This window comes from Erinaceus europaeus, chromosome X, assembly GCF_950295315.1.
Source record: "Erinaceus europaeus chromosome X, mEriEur2.1, whole genome shotgun sequence".
Lineage (NCBI taxonomy): Eukaryota > Metazoa > Chordata > Mammalia > Eulipotyphla > Erinaceidae > Erinaceus > Erinaceus europaeus.
In genome coordinates, this window is record NC_080185.1 from 37,314,150 (window position 1) to 37,331,531 (window position 17,382).

Here is a 17,382-nt window from a genome sequence, read left to right on the forward strand (position 1 = left end):
CAATAATATACCAAGAGTACACCTTAAATCCACATTGAACAGTCTCAAGGATAGACTATACTAAGTCATAAAGACAGCATCAATATCAAATGTTAAGGAACATTTAAATAGTTCCAAGCATCTTCTTAGGCCACAGTGGAATCAAACTAATAACATCCACCAAAAAAGTCATCGCCCAAAATATGGAGACTCAACAGCATTCTTAATAATTATTTGGTCAAAGAAGAAATTTAAAAATTCTGGAAACAAATGAAATTGGACACACAAGATACCAAATTTTACAGGAGACAGCTAAAGCAGTAATAGAAAAATTCATAGCTGTACAGTTATACATCAGGAAACAAAAATCTCAATTGACCTCATACCTGAAAATTCTAGAAAACAAAGAGCAAATGAAGCCCAAACAAGTAGAAGTATAACAATAAAGACTAGAACATAAATAAATGCTGGAGGCCAAGCAGTGGTCCACCTGGCTGAATATACACAGTAGAACATGCAAAGATCTGGGTTCAAGCCCCCTGTGTCCACGTGTGGGGAGGAGCTTCACAAGCGGTGAAGCAGTACTGCAAGTCTCTCTGTTTCCCCGGGCCTTCTCAATTTCTCTCTCTATATAAAAAAGCCTCTGGGAGTGGTGGATTTGTTGTGCAGGCACTAAGCCCCAGCAATAACCCTGGTAGGAATTTTTTAAATGAGAGAGAAAGGAGGGAGGAAGGAAGAGAAGAATGTCATCAAAAACAACAAAGCAAAAAAAAAAATCAAAAGATCAATGAAAATTAGAACTGGTTTTTTGAAAGGGTAAATAAAACTGACAAACCCTTAGTCAGACTCACACGAAAAAAAAGAGAAAATTCAAGTAAATGGTATTACCAATGATAATGGAGCTATCACAAAAAATACTAACGAAATCAAATGTCTCATTCAAGCCTTCTATGAACAGCTATATCTGACCTGGCTGGAGAACCTAGAAGAGATGGATATGTTTGGACAGGTAGAAATTGAGAGAGGAGGGGAAGACAGAGAGGAGGAAAGATAGACACCTGCAGACCTGCTTCACCACCTGTGAAGCGACCCCTCTTCGATGGGGACCTGAGAGCTTGAACCGGGATCCTTGAGCCAGTCACTGTTCGTCTGCACTATGTGCACTTTAACCCTGTGGGCTACCGCCCACACCCTCAAATTTTTCTAGAAAGGATGATTGGGAGGCATTATGCCATTCTGTCACTTTGTCTATATTAAGAAAATGTCCATAATAATGAAAGATGAAAATATCAGAGGGCACTCCTGTCTCTGAACCTCTCTAAAATGACAAAAGGATTCTATAAGCAGAAGTCATTGAAAATGAACAGTGTATATTTTGTGGCATTAGAATTTCAAAGTAAGACAGAACATTAGGAGACTGGATAGAGCTGGTGAAAATCCATCATAAACAATGTTGTATTTTTTTAGGGCTTGTTCTGAATATACAGCTTATCATCAAATAGTATTTGTTTTAAGAAAAGATTTTTGTTTTGTCTTGTTTTTTGTTTAAAGAGAGAGGGAGTGAGAGAGGTCAGGACACCACTGGTTCGTAAGTGGTGTGGTACAGGGAAACAAACTTGGACCTTGCTTATACAAAGAATGTGATCAATTTAAGAAGCCACTTCCTTGAGCCAATCTGACAGCTCCTCAATACAAATGGATCAGAAATGAATATTTTTAGAAGCATATGACCTCCCTAGACTGAAGCAGAAGCACCAGAAAACTTGAATATAGCAATTATGATTGAAGAAACTGAAGCAGTAATTGAGTTTTCCCAGTTATAAAAGTCCAGGACCAGACAGTTTTACCAATAAATTTTATAACATTTTCAAGGAGGTGGAATCTTGTCCAGCCTTGTCCAAAAAGTGAGGGCATGAAAATGCTCTCTAACACTTTCTAGGAAACTGACATCATCCTAATAACAAAAGTGGGTAGAAAGAGTTGGGCAGTAGCGCAGTGGGTTCAGCGCATGTGGCACAAAGCACAAGGACCAGCATAAGGATCCAGGTTCGAGCCCCCGACTCCCCACCTGCAGAGGAGTCGCTTCATAGGCGGTGAAGCAGGTCTGCAGATGTCTTTCTCCCCCCTCTCTGTCTTCCCCTCCTATCTCCATTTCTCTTTGTCCTATCCAACAATGATATCAATAACAATAATTACAACAATAAAACAACAAGGGCAACAAAAGGGAAAATAAGTAAATATTAAAAAATCTTTTTTAAAAAGTGGGTAGAGATGCAATAGAAAATAAAACCGGGGTGGGGGGGTCGAGTGGTAACAGTGGGTTAAGTGCATGTGGCATGAACACGAAGTACAAGGATCCCCGTTCCAGCCCCTGGCTCCCCACCTGCAGGAGAGTTGCTTCACAGGTGGTGAAGCAGGTCTGCAGGTGTCTATCTTTCTCTCCCCCTCTCTCCATTTCTCTCTGTCCTATCTAACAATGATGACATCAATAACAACAACAATAATAACTACAACAATAAAAAGGGCAACAAAAGGAAAAAATAATTGAAAGATAAGAAAAACTGTACACTGATATCCCTGGTGAACTTAAATGCCAAGTTAATGAATAAAATTCTAGCAAACTAAGGTCCAGCTGTGGAACACCCAGTAGAGTGCACACATTACCATGCACAAGGATCTAGGTTCAAACTCTTGGTTCCCATCTGCAGGGGGGAAAGTGGTGGGGCAGGGAGTACTGAGATTCCCAAACAAACTTGATGGGCCTAGAACTCAAATAAATCCCTCTCTCCGTTGTTACCGGTCATTTCTATCAGGAACAACAAAATAGACCCCTTTGTGGGCCCCGATAGGACCTTGCCCTCAACTTGGATCAACAATGGTAGAGAATGGACAACATACTCTATGCTACGCTGAGGAAGATGGGTCAATACTGGGGCAGTATTCCATGGAATGTTCCTACTCATGACCACAGAATGTGAGCTCAGATCTAGAGGGATGTAGAGGTCACACAGGCTCCTAAGTTAATTATAGGCCCCAGATCACATCAAATCGATGGGGTTTACAGTGATATTTGTACCCCTTTCCCATATTAGGGAACTACTCTCTTCCCTGATTGAGCTTTCTGGTCCTTTTCCCAGCCATGACATCATCTCCCCAGACAATAATTAGGATCCACCTGCATATCAGATTTCAGGCTCAGGGAAAAAACAAAAAAAGAAAAACACAAACAAACAAACAAACAAAAACACTAGTATAGCTACAGGCCCTTTGAAATATAACTAAAATATGCCTACTAGTTATCTATAAAATGGAGGACCCCCCCCCAACACTTCGTCTGCACTATCCCAGCCTTTAGGTCCATGATGGTTCAACAATTTGTTTGGCTTTTTATATTAACTCTCTTTTCAGCCACCAGGTTCCAGATGCTGGCAGGATGCTGACCAGACTTCCCTAGACAGACAACCCCACCAATGTGCCTTGGAGCTTTGTTGTGAAATTGTGAGGAGCGTCACAAAGCACCCTGCATTCCTGATACTATGTCCTATCTACATAATCATTGTTTTGCCTGAAAGATCCCCACCCATTCCATTCCTTTGATCTATCTTCTTTCTACCTTCAGGACCCTTCTTGCCTCCAGGGTAGTATTAATCCTACCAGTTAATACCCTTGCAACAATTGCTAAGGAAGTTCCTACCTTTCCAGCTCCATTTTGCCTTTCTCCACCATTTCCGTTTCTGACTTGCCACTTCTAGGTCTGTCTTTTAAAAGCCGTGGCTCTCTGATCAATACAGGGTATTGCTGTAGTCCAGCTGCTGTGGGTCAGGAGTCTTTGAAGGTGTATCAGACTAGCGGCAGAGAGAGGAATGAAACAAGACACAGAGGTTTGATTTATTCAAGCAAGCAAGCCTTTTTTATACTTTGCAGTACAACTGTTTGCAACAAGAGTTACAGTAAAATGAAAAGTGATAAACAGATTATATTGTAACAGAGCATGTTTTCTATAACCTCCTTACTACGTACCCATTCCAGGCAACATTTTTTTAATACTGGTTTAACTGCTTAATTATAGCTTGTTTTTGTTCCTTAGTGCGTATACACCAAGGTGAACCTTGTCTAGCCAATCTTTCCATGAACCCTAGCTGAATTGAATACAGTGTTCTTACTTCATTAATATTTACCCAATGAATGCCTTTCTCATCATATGCTCCTGTATAGGGCAATGGAGGGCCGGGAACTTTCTGTAACCCTTTAGACCAGAGTTTCCCATTAAACTTGTAAGCTATTTATGGGGGGGGGGGGGTCCTTGTGCTGTGGGAACTATCTTTCTGTTATTAGTTTTCTTATTCTTGTAAGGTTGAGGTTTAGGTGCTTGAGTAGGCCAAGGAGCTAACAGCTCAGCCTTTTGTAATGCTATCATAAGATCTCCATTGGGTTTGTTTGGGAAATATTATTTGGCAATTTCTGACAAGAAGGATTGTCACAGGGTGGTTTCTGGAGTTGTTTTTCACATTCATCCTCTCAGTCATTTCTATCAAGAATATTATTCCCCTTATTATGCCACATCCTATTCCAGGAAGATTTCTTCTCCGAAGTGTGCTTCTCCCAGATGTGACTCTGTCAACCAGTTGGGGTAGAAGGGGATGTGGTAGGGTATTGCATTGTCTTGCCACATATTTGGTGTTGCTGAGTGAGTAGCAGCCCAGGCTGGCTCTGATTGAGTTCTCTCCAGCCCAGAGAATACGTGCCCGGGGAAGAGGCACCCCCACGCTAGCCCAGCAGGAGCTCTGCTTCCCCAGAGCCCTTCCCCACTATGGAAAGAGACAGACAGGCTGGGAGTATGGATCGACCTGTCAATGCCCATGTTTGGCGGGGAAGCAATTACAGAAGTCAGACCTTCAACCTTCTGCATCCCACAATGATCTTGGGTCCATACTCCCAGAGGGTTAAAGAATAGGAAAGCTATCAGTGGAGGGGATGGTATATGGAGGTCTGGTAGTGGGAATTGTGTGAAGGTGTACCCCTCTTATCCCATGGTTTTGTCAATATTTTCTTTTTATAAATAAAAAATTAAAAAAAGAAATGCATAAAAAAAGAGTGATGGAACAGCATTACAGGTATTTCTCTTTTTCTGTCTCTTCTCCCTTCTCTCTCAATTTCTCTCTCTCTCTCTCAAAAAAAATTTTCCACTAGGAGCAGTAGATTTGTAGTGCAGGCATAAACTTCTAGTGATAACCCTGGTGGCAATTAAAGGGGAAAGAATTCTAGCAAACTGAATACAGCAATATATTACAAAGATTGCACGTCACTGCCAAGTGGAATTTGTTCCAGGGATGCAAGGATTGTTCAACATAATGAGTCAATAAACATAACATATCACATCCATAACAGAAAAAGCAAAAACCACCTAATAATTTTAATAGATGTTGCCACAAAATTTTAACCAGAATGATAATTGACTATATTCAAAGTCTTTATGATACTAATTTCATACAGTATGTAGTGTAACTTAATACTGTGATTACTTATTATATCATCATCTTTAAAGAACATTTATTAATTTTAATTGGATATAACACTACCAGTTACCATTGTGTAGACACTTGGTTCTTTCTAGGAAATTTAATACAAGATACCAATAATGTAGTCAATGGATTATATTTATAAGATACAACCAGAAATGTAAAATGAGTAAAGTATTCATACCACATCCATCTGGGATCCTGTTATATTTTTTAAAATATTTATTTATTTATCTATTTATTTTTATTAGAGACAGAGAGAAATTAAGTGGGGAGGGGGAGACAGAAAGAGAGAAACACCTGGAGCACTGCTTCACCACTTGTGAAGCTTTCCCTCTTCAGGTTGGGACCAGGGGCTTGAACCTGGGTCTTTGTGCACTATAATGTGTGTGCTTAACCAGGTGCACCACCACCAGGCCCTGCATCCTGTTATATTTTAAGATGATGGTAAGTACTGGGGTAAGAATGACCTCAGACGGGGTGTGATTTGGGAAGCTATCTTTTCAATGGGTTGATCTGGAAAGACTTCATGAAAGACTTGAGCATTCAAGAAGTCAATATATTTCTGCTATGACATAGAGATTATAGTAAGTCTCATTTAAACTGTAATTGACTCTGAGGGAGGGAGAATGTTGAACTTAGAATTTAGACCCTTTCTGCTAGAGCACAGAATCTTCCTTTTTTTTTGGGGGGGGTCAGGAAGTTAGCATCTGATACATTTCCAGTTCCACCACTCCAGGACCTACATCACAGACATACACATTTATTGGAGAAGTGTTGTTTTATCCGGGCTGGCTTCATGGGCGGGTAACAGAGACGACCAGAGACATGCGGCTGGGCTGGGAAGCTGTGTTTCTTTATTCATGAACAACAATTCATAAACTAACCCAAACTAATACCAAACAGAACTCTTCTGCATCCTTCTCACATGGCGGCGCCAAGAAGTCTCAAACTCAATGTAAAGCATACAACAATTCCCCCTTTTCTTTTTAACTAAATGACTACAGTATCAAGGGTGTGGGGTGAACAGAAAGCTATATCGTACAGGCATTTTCAAAAAAGAAACTGGCACAAACATGGAGAAACATGTAAGCAAGTAACAAGAACCAGTGTGCTGCCAAGGGAAGGCCTGAGGGGGCCATTTTTTGCCTCTGTGGGCAAAACTTTATCAGCTTAAAAAACATTTCCTGCCTCTGGGGGGCGTACTTGCCTTGACGGGCATTTTTTTAGCATGGGGGTGGGGAACGGCCTAGAGTCCCAAAGGCAGCTGGCTGCAGTCAGTGTTTGAGACCAGTGAGTCCAATAGGAGTGCCAGTCGAAAGCAGATGTCCACAGAAGAATGCCAGGGGGTGCAGCATTGTATGAGGAAGGTCCGCTGCCGGAATTCTGCTTTTCTGTAGAGAACTTGACAGCTGCAATTTACTTACTATGAAACAAACTTGTAGCAGGTTAGAAGTTTATCACAATTGATAACTATTACAATTAGAAGTCTTTTTTAGAATGATTTTAAGGTTGGTTAAAGTTTAAACAATAGAATGTGAAAAGGTAAACATGAGAATTAAGGAAAGAAAACCTCAGGCATGAGTATCATTACCATAGCCATTGTGTAATCTACCATTTCTAATAGGGAAGGTAATCGAGAGTTTTACATATCAACAAGTCTATTTAACCTTTTGTTACACCCATTTAAGATGGAGACACACCCTAGGTGTGCGCAGGTTTTGTTTAGACCAACTTCTTTTTTGTAGAGAAATTGACAGCTGCAATTTACTTACTATGAAACAAAACTTGTTATTAGCATAACCATAGCACAATCTAACGTTTCTAATTGAGAAGGAATCTGAGACTTTTACATATCAACAATGTCTTTTTAACCTTTTGTTACACCCATTCAAGATGGAGACACACCCTAGGTGTGCGCAGGTCTTGTTTAGACCAACTTAGTTAAAATATATTGATTGTTTACTAATTTTTACCTCAGACTTTAAATTTAAGTTAATTTTATCTTTATGAGAATTATGTTGAAAACCTTTTTCATTTAACTTTGCCTGGTAAGAATTTAGCCTTAAAGTTACACTTTTAACCTTAAAGTTAATGTTACCAAACTTTAAACACACACATACACATGGTCTTCAATACACAAGGAGAGAAACTTTTGTTACGAAGACATGTCATTTTAAACACGAATTTAGATCTATACTGTCTTAGCCGTTCTGGGAGTGCGTTGTCCAGCTGTGGCCTTGTTGTTAAAATTCGGAGGCTCCAGCTGGCCTGGCTAGCTTCACGGGTGGGTAACAGAGACGACCAGAGACATACGGCTGGGCAGGGAAGCTGTATTTCTTTATTCAGGAACAACAATTCATAAACTAAACCAAACTAATCACCAAACAGAACTCTGTTGCCTCTTTCCCCCGCGGTGGCACCAAGCACTCTCGAACTCTACTACTCTCCAACTCTCGAACTCTGGAACTCTGGAACGCTCTCGGGGTTCCTTGGGGCGGGGCCAAGTGGGCCCGCGAAACTAGCAGGACTGATCCAATTCTCTTGGCGGGGGAGAGCTAGGACAACCCAATGTAAAGCATACAACAATTCCCCCTTTTCTTTTTAACTAAATGACTACAGTATCAAGGGTGTGGGGTGAACAGAAAGCTATATCGTACAGGCATTTTCAAAAAAGAAACTGGCACAAACATGGAGAAACATGTAAGCAAGTAACAAGAACCAGTGTGCTGCCAAGGGAAGGCCTGAGGGGGCCATATCTTGCCTCTGTGGGCAAAACTTGATCAGCTTAAAAAAACATTTCTTGTCTCTGGGGGGCGTACTTGTCTCGATGGACATTTGCATGGGGGTGGGGAATGGCCTAGAGTCCCAAAGGCAGCTGGCTGCAATACTTACTATGAAACAAAACTTATTAGCATAACCATAGTGCAATCTAACGTTTCTAATAGAGAAGGAATTTGAGACTTTTACATATCAACAACGTCTTTTTAACCTTTTGTTACACCCATTCAAGATGGAGACACACCCTAGGTGTGCGCAGGAAAGGAAACCTCAGGCATGAGAATAATTAGCATAGCCATTGTGCGATCTACCATTTCTAATAGAGAAGGTAATGGAGAGTTTTACATATCAACAAGTCTATTAACCTTTTGTTTAGACCAACTTAGTTAAAATATATTGATTGTTAACTAATTTTTATCTCAGACTTTAAATGTAAGTTAATTTTATCTTTATGAGAATTACGTTGAAAACCTTTTTCATTTAACTTTGACTAGTAAGAATTTAGCCTTAAAGTTACTGTTTACCAAACTTTAAACATACACATAAACATGGTCATTAATACACAAGGAGAGAAACCTTTGTTACGGAAGACATGTCATTTTAAACACAAATTTAGATATGTACTGTCTTAGTTGTTGGGGGGGTCCGTTGTCCAGTGGTGGTCTCTTGGGCCGCTTCACTTCTAGGAATTGCAGGTTGCGATCTCTGCACGAATCTCTGCGTACTCCAGCTTGTCTGTCTTCAGACCGGAGCTGAGGATCTCTGCCAGGATGTCCAGTTTCGGCAGGGAGCCCGGGGGTCCGGGAGGTCCGGGATCGTTCCAGAATTCACAGCAGGAGGGCGGGTGGGCCAGCCTTGTAGAAGGCGCGGGCTGAGGTGCCCAGGGGTGGCGGCCATGATAGGCTGCCGCAGCCCTGCCCCATGGCCCTGTCATGTCTGCTTCCCTGCTCGCAGTGGCCGAGCAGCATGGAAAGATCACGAGTCCAGTGCCCTGCGCCACGCAGTGGAGAGCCGGCTCCTGTGGGCTGGCCTGCATGCTGGCATTGGGCTCCTGCGTGGTGGCATCGGGCTCCTATGTGTTGGCATCGGGCTCCAGCGTGTTGGCATCGGGCTCCTGTGTGGTGGCATCGGGCTCCTGTGTGGTGGCATCGGGCTCCTGCGGGCTGTGGGGCTGCGGGGCTGCGGGCGTGGTGCACGGGGTTGTCTGGGTGCAGCCTGCTGGCTGGCTGTTTAACCAGGTGGAAACAGCAGCTCCGCGCCTCGCCTCCCGCCCGCTGGCTCCTCCCGCTGGCTGTTCTGAGTTCGGCCGAGCGAGTGGAAACAACAGAGTGGTCCAGAGATAAATGTTCCAGAAACAGCGAAACAGTTTCATGAAGAAAGGGCAGAGGCCTTTGGAGATCTCTTCACAAGCAGAAGAGAAGGCCATAGTGCATAGGTAGCCAAATTGTCTTCACTTATCTGAGAGATGTGCAGGTCAGGTCCACATGGGCGCCATTTGTTGTTAAAATTCGGAGGCTCTAGCTGGCCAGGCTAGCTCCACGGGCGGGTAACAGAGATGACCAGAGACATACGGCTGGGCAGGGAAGCTGTATTTCTTTATTCAGGAACAATGACTCATAAACTAAACCAAACTAATCACCAAACAGAACTCTGTTGCCTCTTTCCTCCGAGGCGGCACCAAGCACTCTCAAACTCTACTACTCTCCAACTCTCGAACTCTGGAACTCTGGAACTCTGGAACTCTGGAACACTCTTGGGGTTCCTTGGGGTGGGGCCAAGCGGGCCGCGAAACTAGCAGGACTGATCCAATTCTCTTGGCGGGGGAGAGCTAGGACAACCCAATGTAAAGCATACAACAGGCCTCTTGGGCAGCTCCACTTCTAGGAATTGTAGGTTGCGATCTCTACACGAATCTCTGCATATTCTAGCTTGTCTGCCTTTAGACCCAAGCTGGAGATCTCGGCCAGGGGGCCCAGTTTTGGTAGGGAGCCCGAGGTCTCCAGGGGGACCGGGATCTGTCCAGACTTCATAGCACGAGGGCGGGTGGGCCAGCCGTGCAGTAGGTGTGGGCCGAGGTGCCCCGGGGTGGCGGCCATGATAGGCTGCCGCAGCCCTGCCCCATGGCCCTGCCATGTCTTCTGCCCTGCTCCCAGTGGCCGAGCAGTGTGGAGGGAGCCAGCGCCCAATGCCCTGCACCACGCGGAAAGCCGGCTCATGCGGGCTGGCGTTGGGCTCCTGCGGGCTGGCATTGGGTGGAAACCACAGAGTGGTCCAGAGATAAATGTTCCAGAAACAGCGAAACAGTCTCGTGAAGAAAGGGCAGAGGCCTTTGGAGATCTCTTCACAAGCAGAAGAGAAGGCCATAGTGCATAGGTAGCCAAATTGTCTTCACTTATCTGAGATATATGCAGGTCCGGTCCCACGTTGTAGGTGCCCCACCCCTGATACTGTGGTCATTTAGTTAAAAACAGAAGGGGGAATTGTTGGTATGTTCTCTTCCCCCCAACCTCTGAGAAGAATTGGTTTGCCCCTTGCTACTTTTGTGCCCCTCTTTCTCCCCGCCCCCTATGCTAAGGACGGGCAGAGTCCCAGCAGCAGCAGCGGAGAAAGAATGATGGAGAAGCACATGGTGTGGTGATTTGCCCGTTCATGAATAAAGATTAAACTGCAGCTTCTCAGCCCAGCCATGTGTCCCCGAGTCTCTGTCTCTGTCTATCGCCATGAAGCTAGCCCGGCCAGCTGGAGCCTCCGAAACTTTAACAACAGAGAAGAGAGAGAGAGAGAGAGAGAGAGAGAGAGAGAGAGAGATCACAATGCAGGTGGGGGGTTAGATAACATAATAGTTATACAAAGAGACGTGACTGAAGCTTCAAAATCCCAGGTTCAATCCCCCTGCACCACCATAAACCAGAGCTGAGCAGTGCTCTGGTAAACAAATGAATAAATCAATCACAATACCACTCCACCATCTAAAGAGCTTTCCCTTCGTTTCATGGTGCTCCTATGTGATGTTGGGCCCTCATACATGGGAAGGTGCTCAGTACACCTGGTGAGCTATCTTCTGACTCCAGCACAAAACTCAAGGCAACTTATCATAGTAGCCTAGGGTTGGGTCAAATTAGAGAAACAAATCCTCCTTGTCTCTGCTGATACTGTTCTGTTCTACCTCAACACTTTTTCCTTTTGGAGGACTTTTTCATGATAATCTGGTATCACCAAATGTATATTACCTTAATTAGTATTAATCACATTTTTTTCTATCTGCAGGTAATTGTGAAGTTATGATCTCTGTATCAGGATGACTTTCCCTGTCTATTTCCTCTGATTTGGGTTGAAATCTACATGTTCTTTCTTTTCTGATCCTTTGATAAGGAATTAAGTCTAACAATACAGGTTGGGGAGATAGCATAATGGTTATGTAAAATGACTTTAATGCCTGAGCCTACAAGGTCCCAGGTTCAATCCTCAGCACCACCATAAGCCAAAGCTGGGTGGTATTCTCATTAAATAATATAAATAAATAAATAAATAAATCTAAAAATATATGCAAAGCTCATCAAAGATAACCTAGTACATAATAGATACTCAATAATAATCAGCCATGCTTATTAGTGGTAATAGTTACACCAAGCTGGGTATCATGAGAATTACTTGGGAATCTTTACCACCCCCACACCAAATATACTGAATCAGATTCTCTTGGCAGTGGATGAGTGTTTTTCAAAACAATTTCTCAGGTGATTCTAATGTTGGAGTGATAGTTGATAATTACAGAGTTTAACCTGTCTGCAATTCGAACATTTCTGAGTTCTTACAGCAATTCGAGATCAAATCCATTCAGAAGTTCATTTTTCAGGGTGATTACATACACCAGGCCCCAGGAACAACCCATGCTTACTAAGAACAATATTAAAGACAAAAGCAACAGCCTCCTGGGATTAATGCTCATCAAATCTGCTAGCCCACACTTACTTTATTTCATAATGAATGACAAGTCCGCTGGGTAAGAGGGGCACAATTTCACACAGTTCCCACCACCAGAGTTCCATATCCCATCCCCTCCATTGGAAGCTTTCCTATTCTTTATCCCTCTGGGAGCATAGACCCAGGATCATTATGAGGTGCAGAAGGTGAAAGGTCTGGCTTCTGTAATTGCTTCTCTGCCAGACAAGGGCGTTGGCAGGGTGATCCATACTCACAGCCTGTTTTTGTCTTTCCCTAGTGGTAGCCCACACATCTTATGTTCACTGATACTCTGTCTTCTCCAGCCTGCCTTCACTGACTTTGCTGAATCTAGTATTGGTAGCCTAGATGTTGCTGTGTGTGCAAACATTTACTACCAAGGTAAGCCGGATTTCACAGCTATTTTTAATGCCACTTCACCATATTTAACCTTCATCAGAAGTGACACACTTTTCTATGATTGGAGTTGTGTTCAAAGCTGGGCTTTGTGAGTCGAGCGGTAGCGCGGCAGGTTAAGCGCACGTGGCACAAAGTGCAAGGACTGGCATAAGGATCCCCTTCGAGCCCCCGGCTCCCCACCTGCAGGGGAGTCACTTCACAGGTGGTGAAGCAGGTCTGCAGATGTCAATCTTTCTCTCCTCATCTCTGTCTTCCCCTCCTCTCTCCATTTCTCTCTGTCCTATCCAACAACAATGACAACATCAATAACAACAACAACTACAACAATAAAACAAGGGCAACAAAAGGGAAAAATAAATATTAAAAAAGAAAAAAAAGTTAAAAAAAAAAAGCTGGGCTTTGCCTTCCATTCCTTGTTTTCCCTTGGATAATATTTACCTTTTTTTTTTTTTGCTTCCAGGGTTATCGCTGGGGCTCTGTGCTTGCACTATGAATCCACTGCTCCTGGAGGCCATCTTTTTTCCATTGTTGTTGTTGCTGCTGTTGTTGTTGGATAAGACAGAGAGAAATTGAGAGAGGAGGGGAAGACAGAGGGGAGAGAGAAAGATAGACACCTGCAGTCCTGCTTCACCACTTGTGAAATGACCCCCCTGCAGATGGAGAGCCGGGGTCTTGAACCAGGATCCTTGAGCTTCATACTCAGTACACTTAACCTGGTGTGCTATCGCCTGGTCCCTGGATAATATCTTGATGGTGAGTAGGCATTTGTATGAAAACATCGAATAGTTAAGTGCTTTATGTTTGCCTTTACTGTGGCTTGCAATGTACCTCACAAATTTTATGTGTGGTCTTTTCTTTTCCACCCAGCTCAAAATATTTTCCAATTTCCCTTTTAAATATTGATGGGGGGGGGAGAGAAAGAGGGAGAAAGAGAGAGACCAGAGCATCACTGCAGTAATGCATCACCCAGGATTGGACCTGATGCTTCAGGCATGCAAGTTCTGTAGCCTAACAGTTGTATTATTTCCCAGTTGTGGTACTGTAAAATTAAATGAAATGTTATATGTATACTAGCTAGTAAAAACTTAGGCACCTATTAGGCCTTGAATAAATAGAAGTTCTCCTCCTCCTCTTTCTCTTCCTTCTTCTTCTTCTTTCTCTCCAAAATCACTTTATTGGTAATGCTGCTAGTGGTGAGGTTTCAGAGATATTAAGGATATGGTTTTTGTTTTTTTTGTATTTTCACTTATTATTTATTTTTATTGTATTTAGTAGGACTGAAAAATTGAGAAGGACAGGGGGATAGAGAGGGAGATGGAAAGAGAGACACTTGCAGCACTGCTTCACTGCTCATGAAGCTTCCCCCTGCAGATGGGGACCTTCCATATTTTACCTGCCTTCTTTTATAAGGATTGTGCCTCAGTCTCCTCTTTTGTAAACTGTGGCTTATAATAACAACCTTTTCATTAATTCATCCAGGGAATCAAATAAAATAATTTAGATAATGATGCTTGCAACAAATCTATATAGAACTTGATAATTTTTGCCATGGGAGGATAGAGAATTCCTTGGGATATCAACTCTCTAATGGGGTGTCGGCTGAGACCTGCTTTGTTACACATGTAGGTGAGGTAGCTAGTTGTCTGCAGGTATGGTTTGAGTGGACAAAGAACGACCCTGGTTCCACAGCAACTCTTCTGGCTTGCTGTGATGTGTGAAATTTTCACAGGTAGGCATTTTATAGGTATTTCTAGAAATATGCATACCCATGCATTAAGGGAGGGGAAAAATCAATGTTCTCACTAGCACTGAAGTGCACATTTATTTCAGGTGATATCCCATTTGTGACCCCTCATTTCCTAGGAAAGAAATGAGAGGTTTTGCCTAGACAAGAGACAGGGAAAGGTGCATGACATGAACATGGGAAAGTGTTGTATGGGTAACTCTGACGGCTACTTGAAGGGCAAAAGAGAGGTGGGAAAGTTGCCCAAAGGGACCCTCCTGACTTACTGCTTTTTACTTGGGGCTGATTTGTGAAGGTTAGATCCTGGATTTTGTGATTGCTGCTTTCTTCTGGTTTCATCGTAGGAGGACTATACCACAACTGAGATTTGTTTGACTTCCTCAGCAGTTTACATTTTACTCACTTGCAAAACATGAAGCTGTGACTTTGGTAATGTGTGTGCTTTACCCAGTGAGCCACTGCCTGGCTCCTGAAGCAGTTATTTTGGAAGTCTTAGAAGCAGTGAGTTGAGAGCAGTTGTGCTTTTCCCTCTTTGTTGAATATTTGTTTGGTCCCTGTGGACTTTTCAAGTCTGATTTAGAATAAATAAACTTTGGGAGTCGGTGGTAGCACAGAGGGCTAAGCGCACGTGGTGCGAAGTGCAGGGACCGGCATAAGGATCTGGTTCCAGCCCCTGACTCCCCACCTGCAGGAGAGTCGCTTCACAGGCGGTGAAGCAGGTCTTCAGGTGTCTTATCTTTCTCTCCTCATCTCTGTCTTCCCCTCCTCTCTCCATTTCTCTCTGTCCTATCCAACAACGACGACATCAATAACAACAGCAATAACTACAACAAGAAAACAACAAGGGTAAACAAGAGAGAATAAATAAATAAATTAATATTAAGAAAAAACAAATGAACTCCTCAAGTGCAGGAAATGTTTGTTTATTTTCCAGCCCAGAGCCTTGCACATGTGTGACTTCACCATTCCCTGGCTGTTCGTTTGTTTGTTTCATTCAGATATATAGCGAAAGAGTCATAGAGAGCCACACAAAAAGAGAAACCCCTGAGATGGAGTTTTCCTCACTGCTGTGGCAGGCACTCCCATGTGATGTTGGGGCTTAAACCTGGGATGCATGCATACCAATGCAGACACCCTTTCTGGTTAGTGATCTCCCTGGCTCACTAAATAGTTACTAAGTATCTACACTGCACCATGCACTGTGATAAATACTGGCAGGAAATTGTCCCTGTATGGGAATGTATTACTTATTCATCGTTTCCTCCAGGTGAATAGAAGCTCCCCCATTTATTTTAAATCACCTCAATAGATCAATATTACTTGTTTAACTCCCTGCCCCCTATAGGTCTTCAGTTGATTTCACTTGGATCGTGAGTCTCCATACTTTGGCTCTGGACACGTTTTCATTCCTGGACTAGAGGGGTATGAGAAGTGCTAGACAGGTATTTTTTATAGTTTTTTTTTTATTTAAGAAAGGAGACATTAACAAAACCATAGAATAAGAGGGGTACATTTCCGCACAATTCCCATAACCCGATCTCCACATCCCACCCCCTCCCCTGATAGCCTTCCCATTCTCTATCTCTCTGGGAGTATGGATCCAGGGTCGCTGTGGGTTGCTGAGGGTGGAAGGTCTGGCTTCTGTAATTGCTTCCCCGCTGAACATGGGCGTTGACTGGTCGATCCATACTCCCAGTCTGTCTCTCTCTTTCCCTAGTAGGGTGGGTCTCTGAGGAAGTGGCGCTCCAGTACACATTGATGGGGTCGTCTGTCCAGGGAAGTCTGGTTAGCATCCAGAATCTGGTGGCTGAAAAGAAGAGTTAACATACAAAGCCAAACAAATTGTTGAACAATCATGAACCTAAAGACTGTAATAGTGCAGATGAAGTGTTGGGGGTATTCCCTGCATGCTCTTGTGTACTTCTGCTTTCAGGTATATATTTTTCCCCTAGTTTATGGGCACAGGTGAACCTATGCTCTATCTCAGGGGACCTGGACTATATCTAGGTTTGGGGACTTTATTGGGGAGTGGAATACCTGGAATGGAATTAGAGAGTACTGTCAAAGGAAAGTAGACGGGTATTTTGATGACTCAGCATTCTCTTTTAAAAATTTTTTTAAAAAAAATTTATTTAGTTTATTTATTCCCTTTTGTTGCCCTTGTTGTTTTATTGTTGTAGTTATTATTGTTGTTGTCATTGTTGGATAGGACAGAGAGAAATGGAGAGAGGAGGGGAAGACAGAGAGGAGGAGAGAAAGATAGATACCTGCAGACCTGCTTCACCGCCTGTGAAGCGACTCCCCTGCAGGTGGGGAGCTGGGGTTCGAACCGGGATCCTTATGCCGGCCCTTGTGCTTTGCGCCACCTGCGCTTAACCCACTGCGCTACAGCCTGACTCCCACTCAGCATTCTCTTTACTGCTGGTTCTGCTCCAGCCCTGGGTGCAGATTTTGGCAACAGGATATTTCTTGCTCCTTATGACTAACCCCACCTCTTCACTCAGGTTCCATGAATAGAGAACTTGCTCTGTACCCCAATTTATCTAGAGCTGGTGTCCACATTTCATGTATAAGACATTTCAGGTAGCTAGGAAGTAGCACATTGGATTAACTATTGACTCCTCAAGCATGAGGTCCCAGATATGAGCCTCAGTATCACTTGTGCTGGAGTGATGCTCTGATTTTACTCTTCTCCTCTTCTCTCTTTCTCATGAATAAACAAATCTTTAAAAATAAGACACCCCGGCTGAGTCTTAGCTTACTGTCCTCTCCTTCAGCACTTATGAAGCTACCACTGCATCAACACTAAGGTTGTTGAGAAAAGTTAAAGACAATGGGAGAGAATTATTATTATTTAATTTTTATTTATAAAAAGGAAACACTGACAAAAACCATAGGATAAGAGGGGTACAATGCCACACAATTCCTACCACCAGAACTCTGTATCCCATCCCATCCCCTGATAGCTTTCCTATTCTTTATCCCTCTGGGAGTATG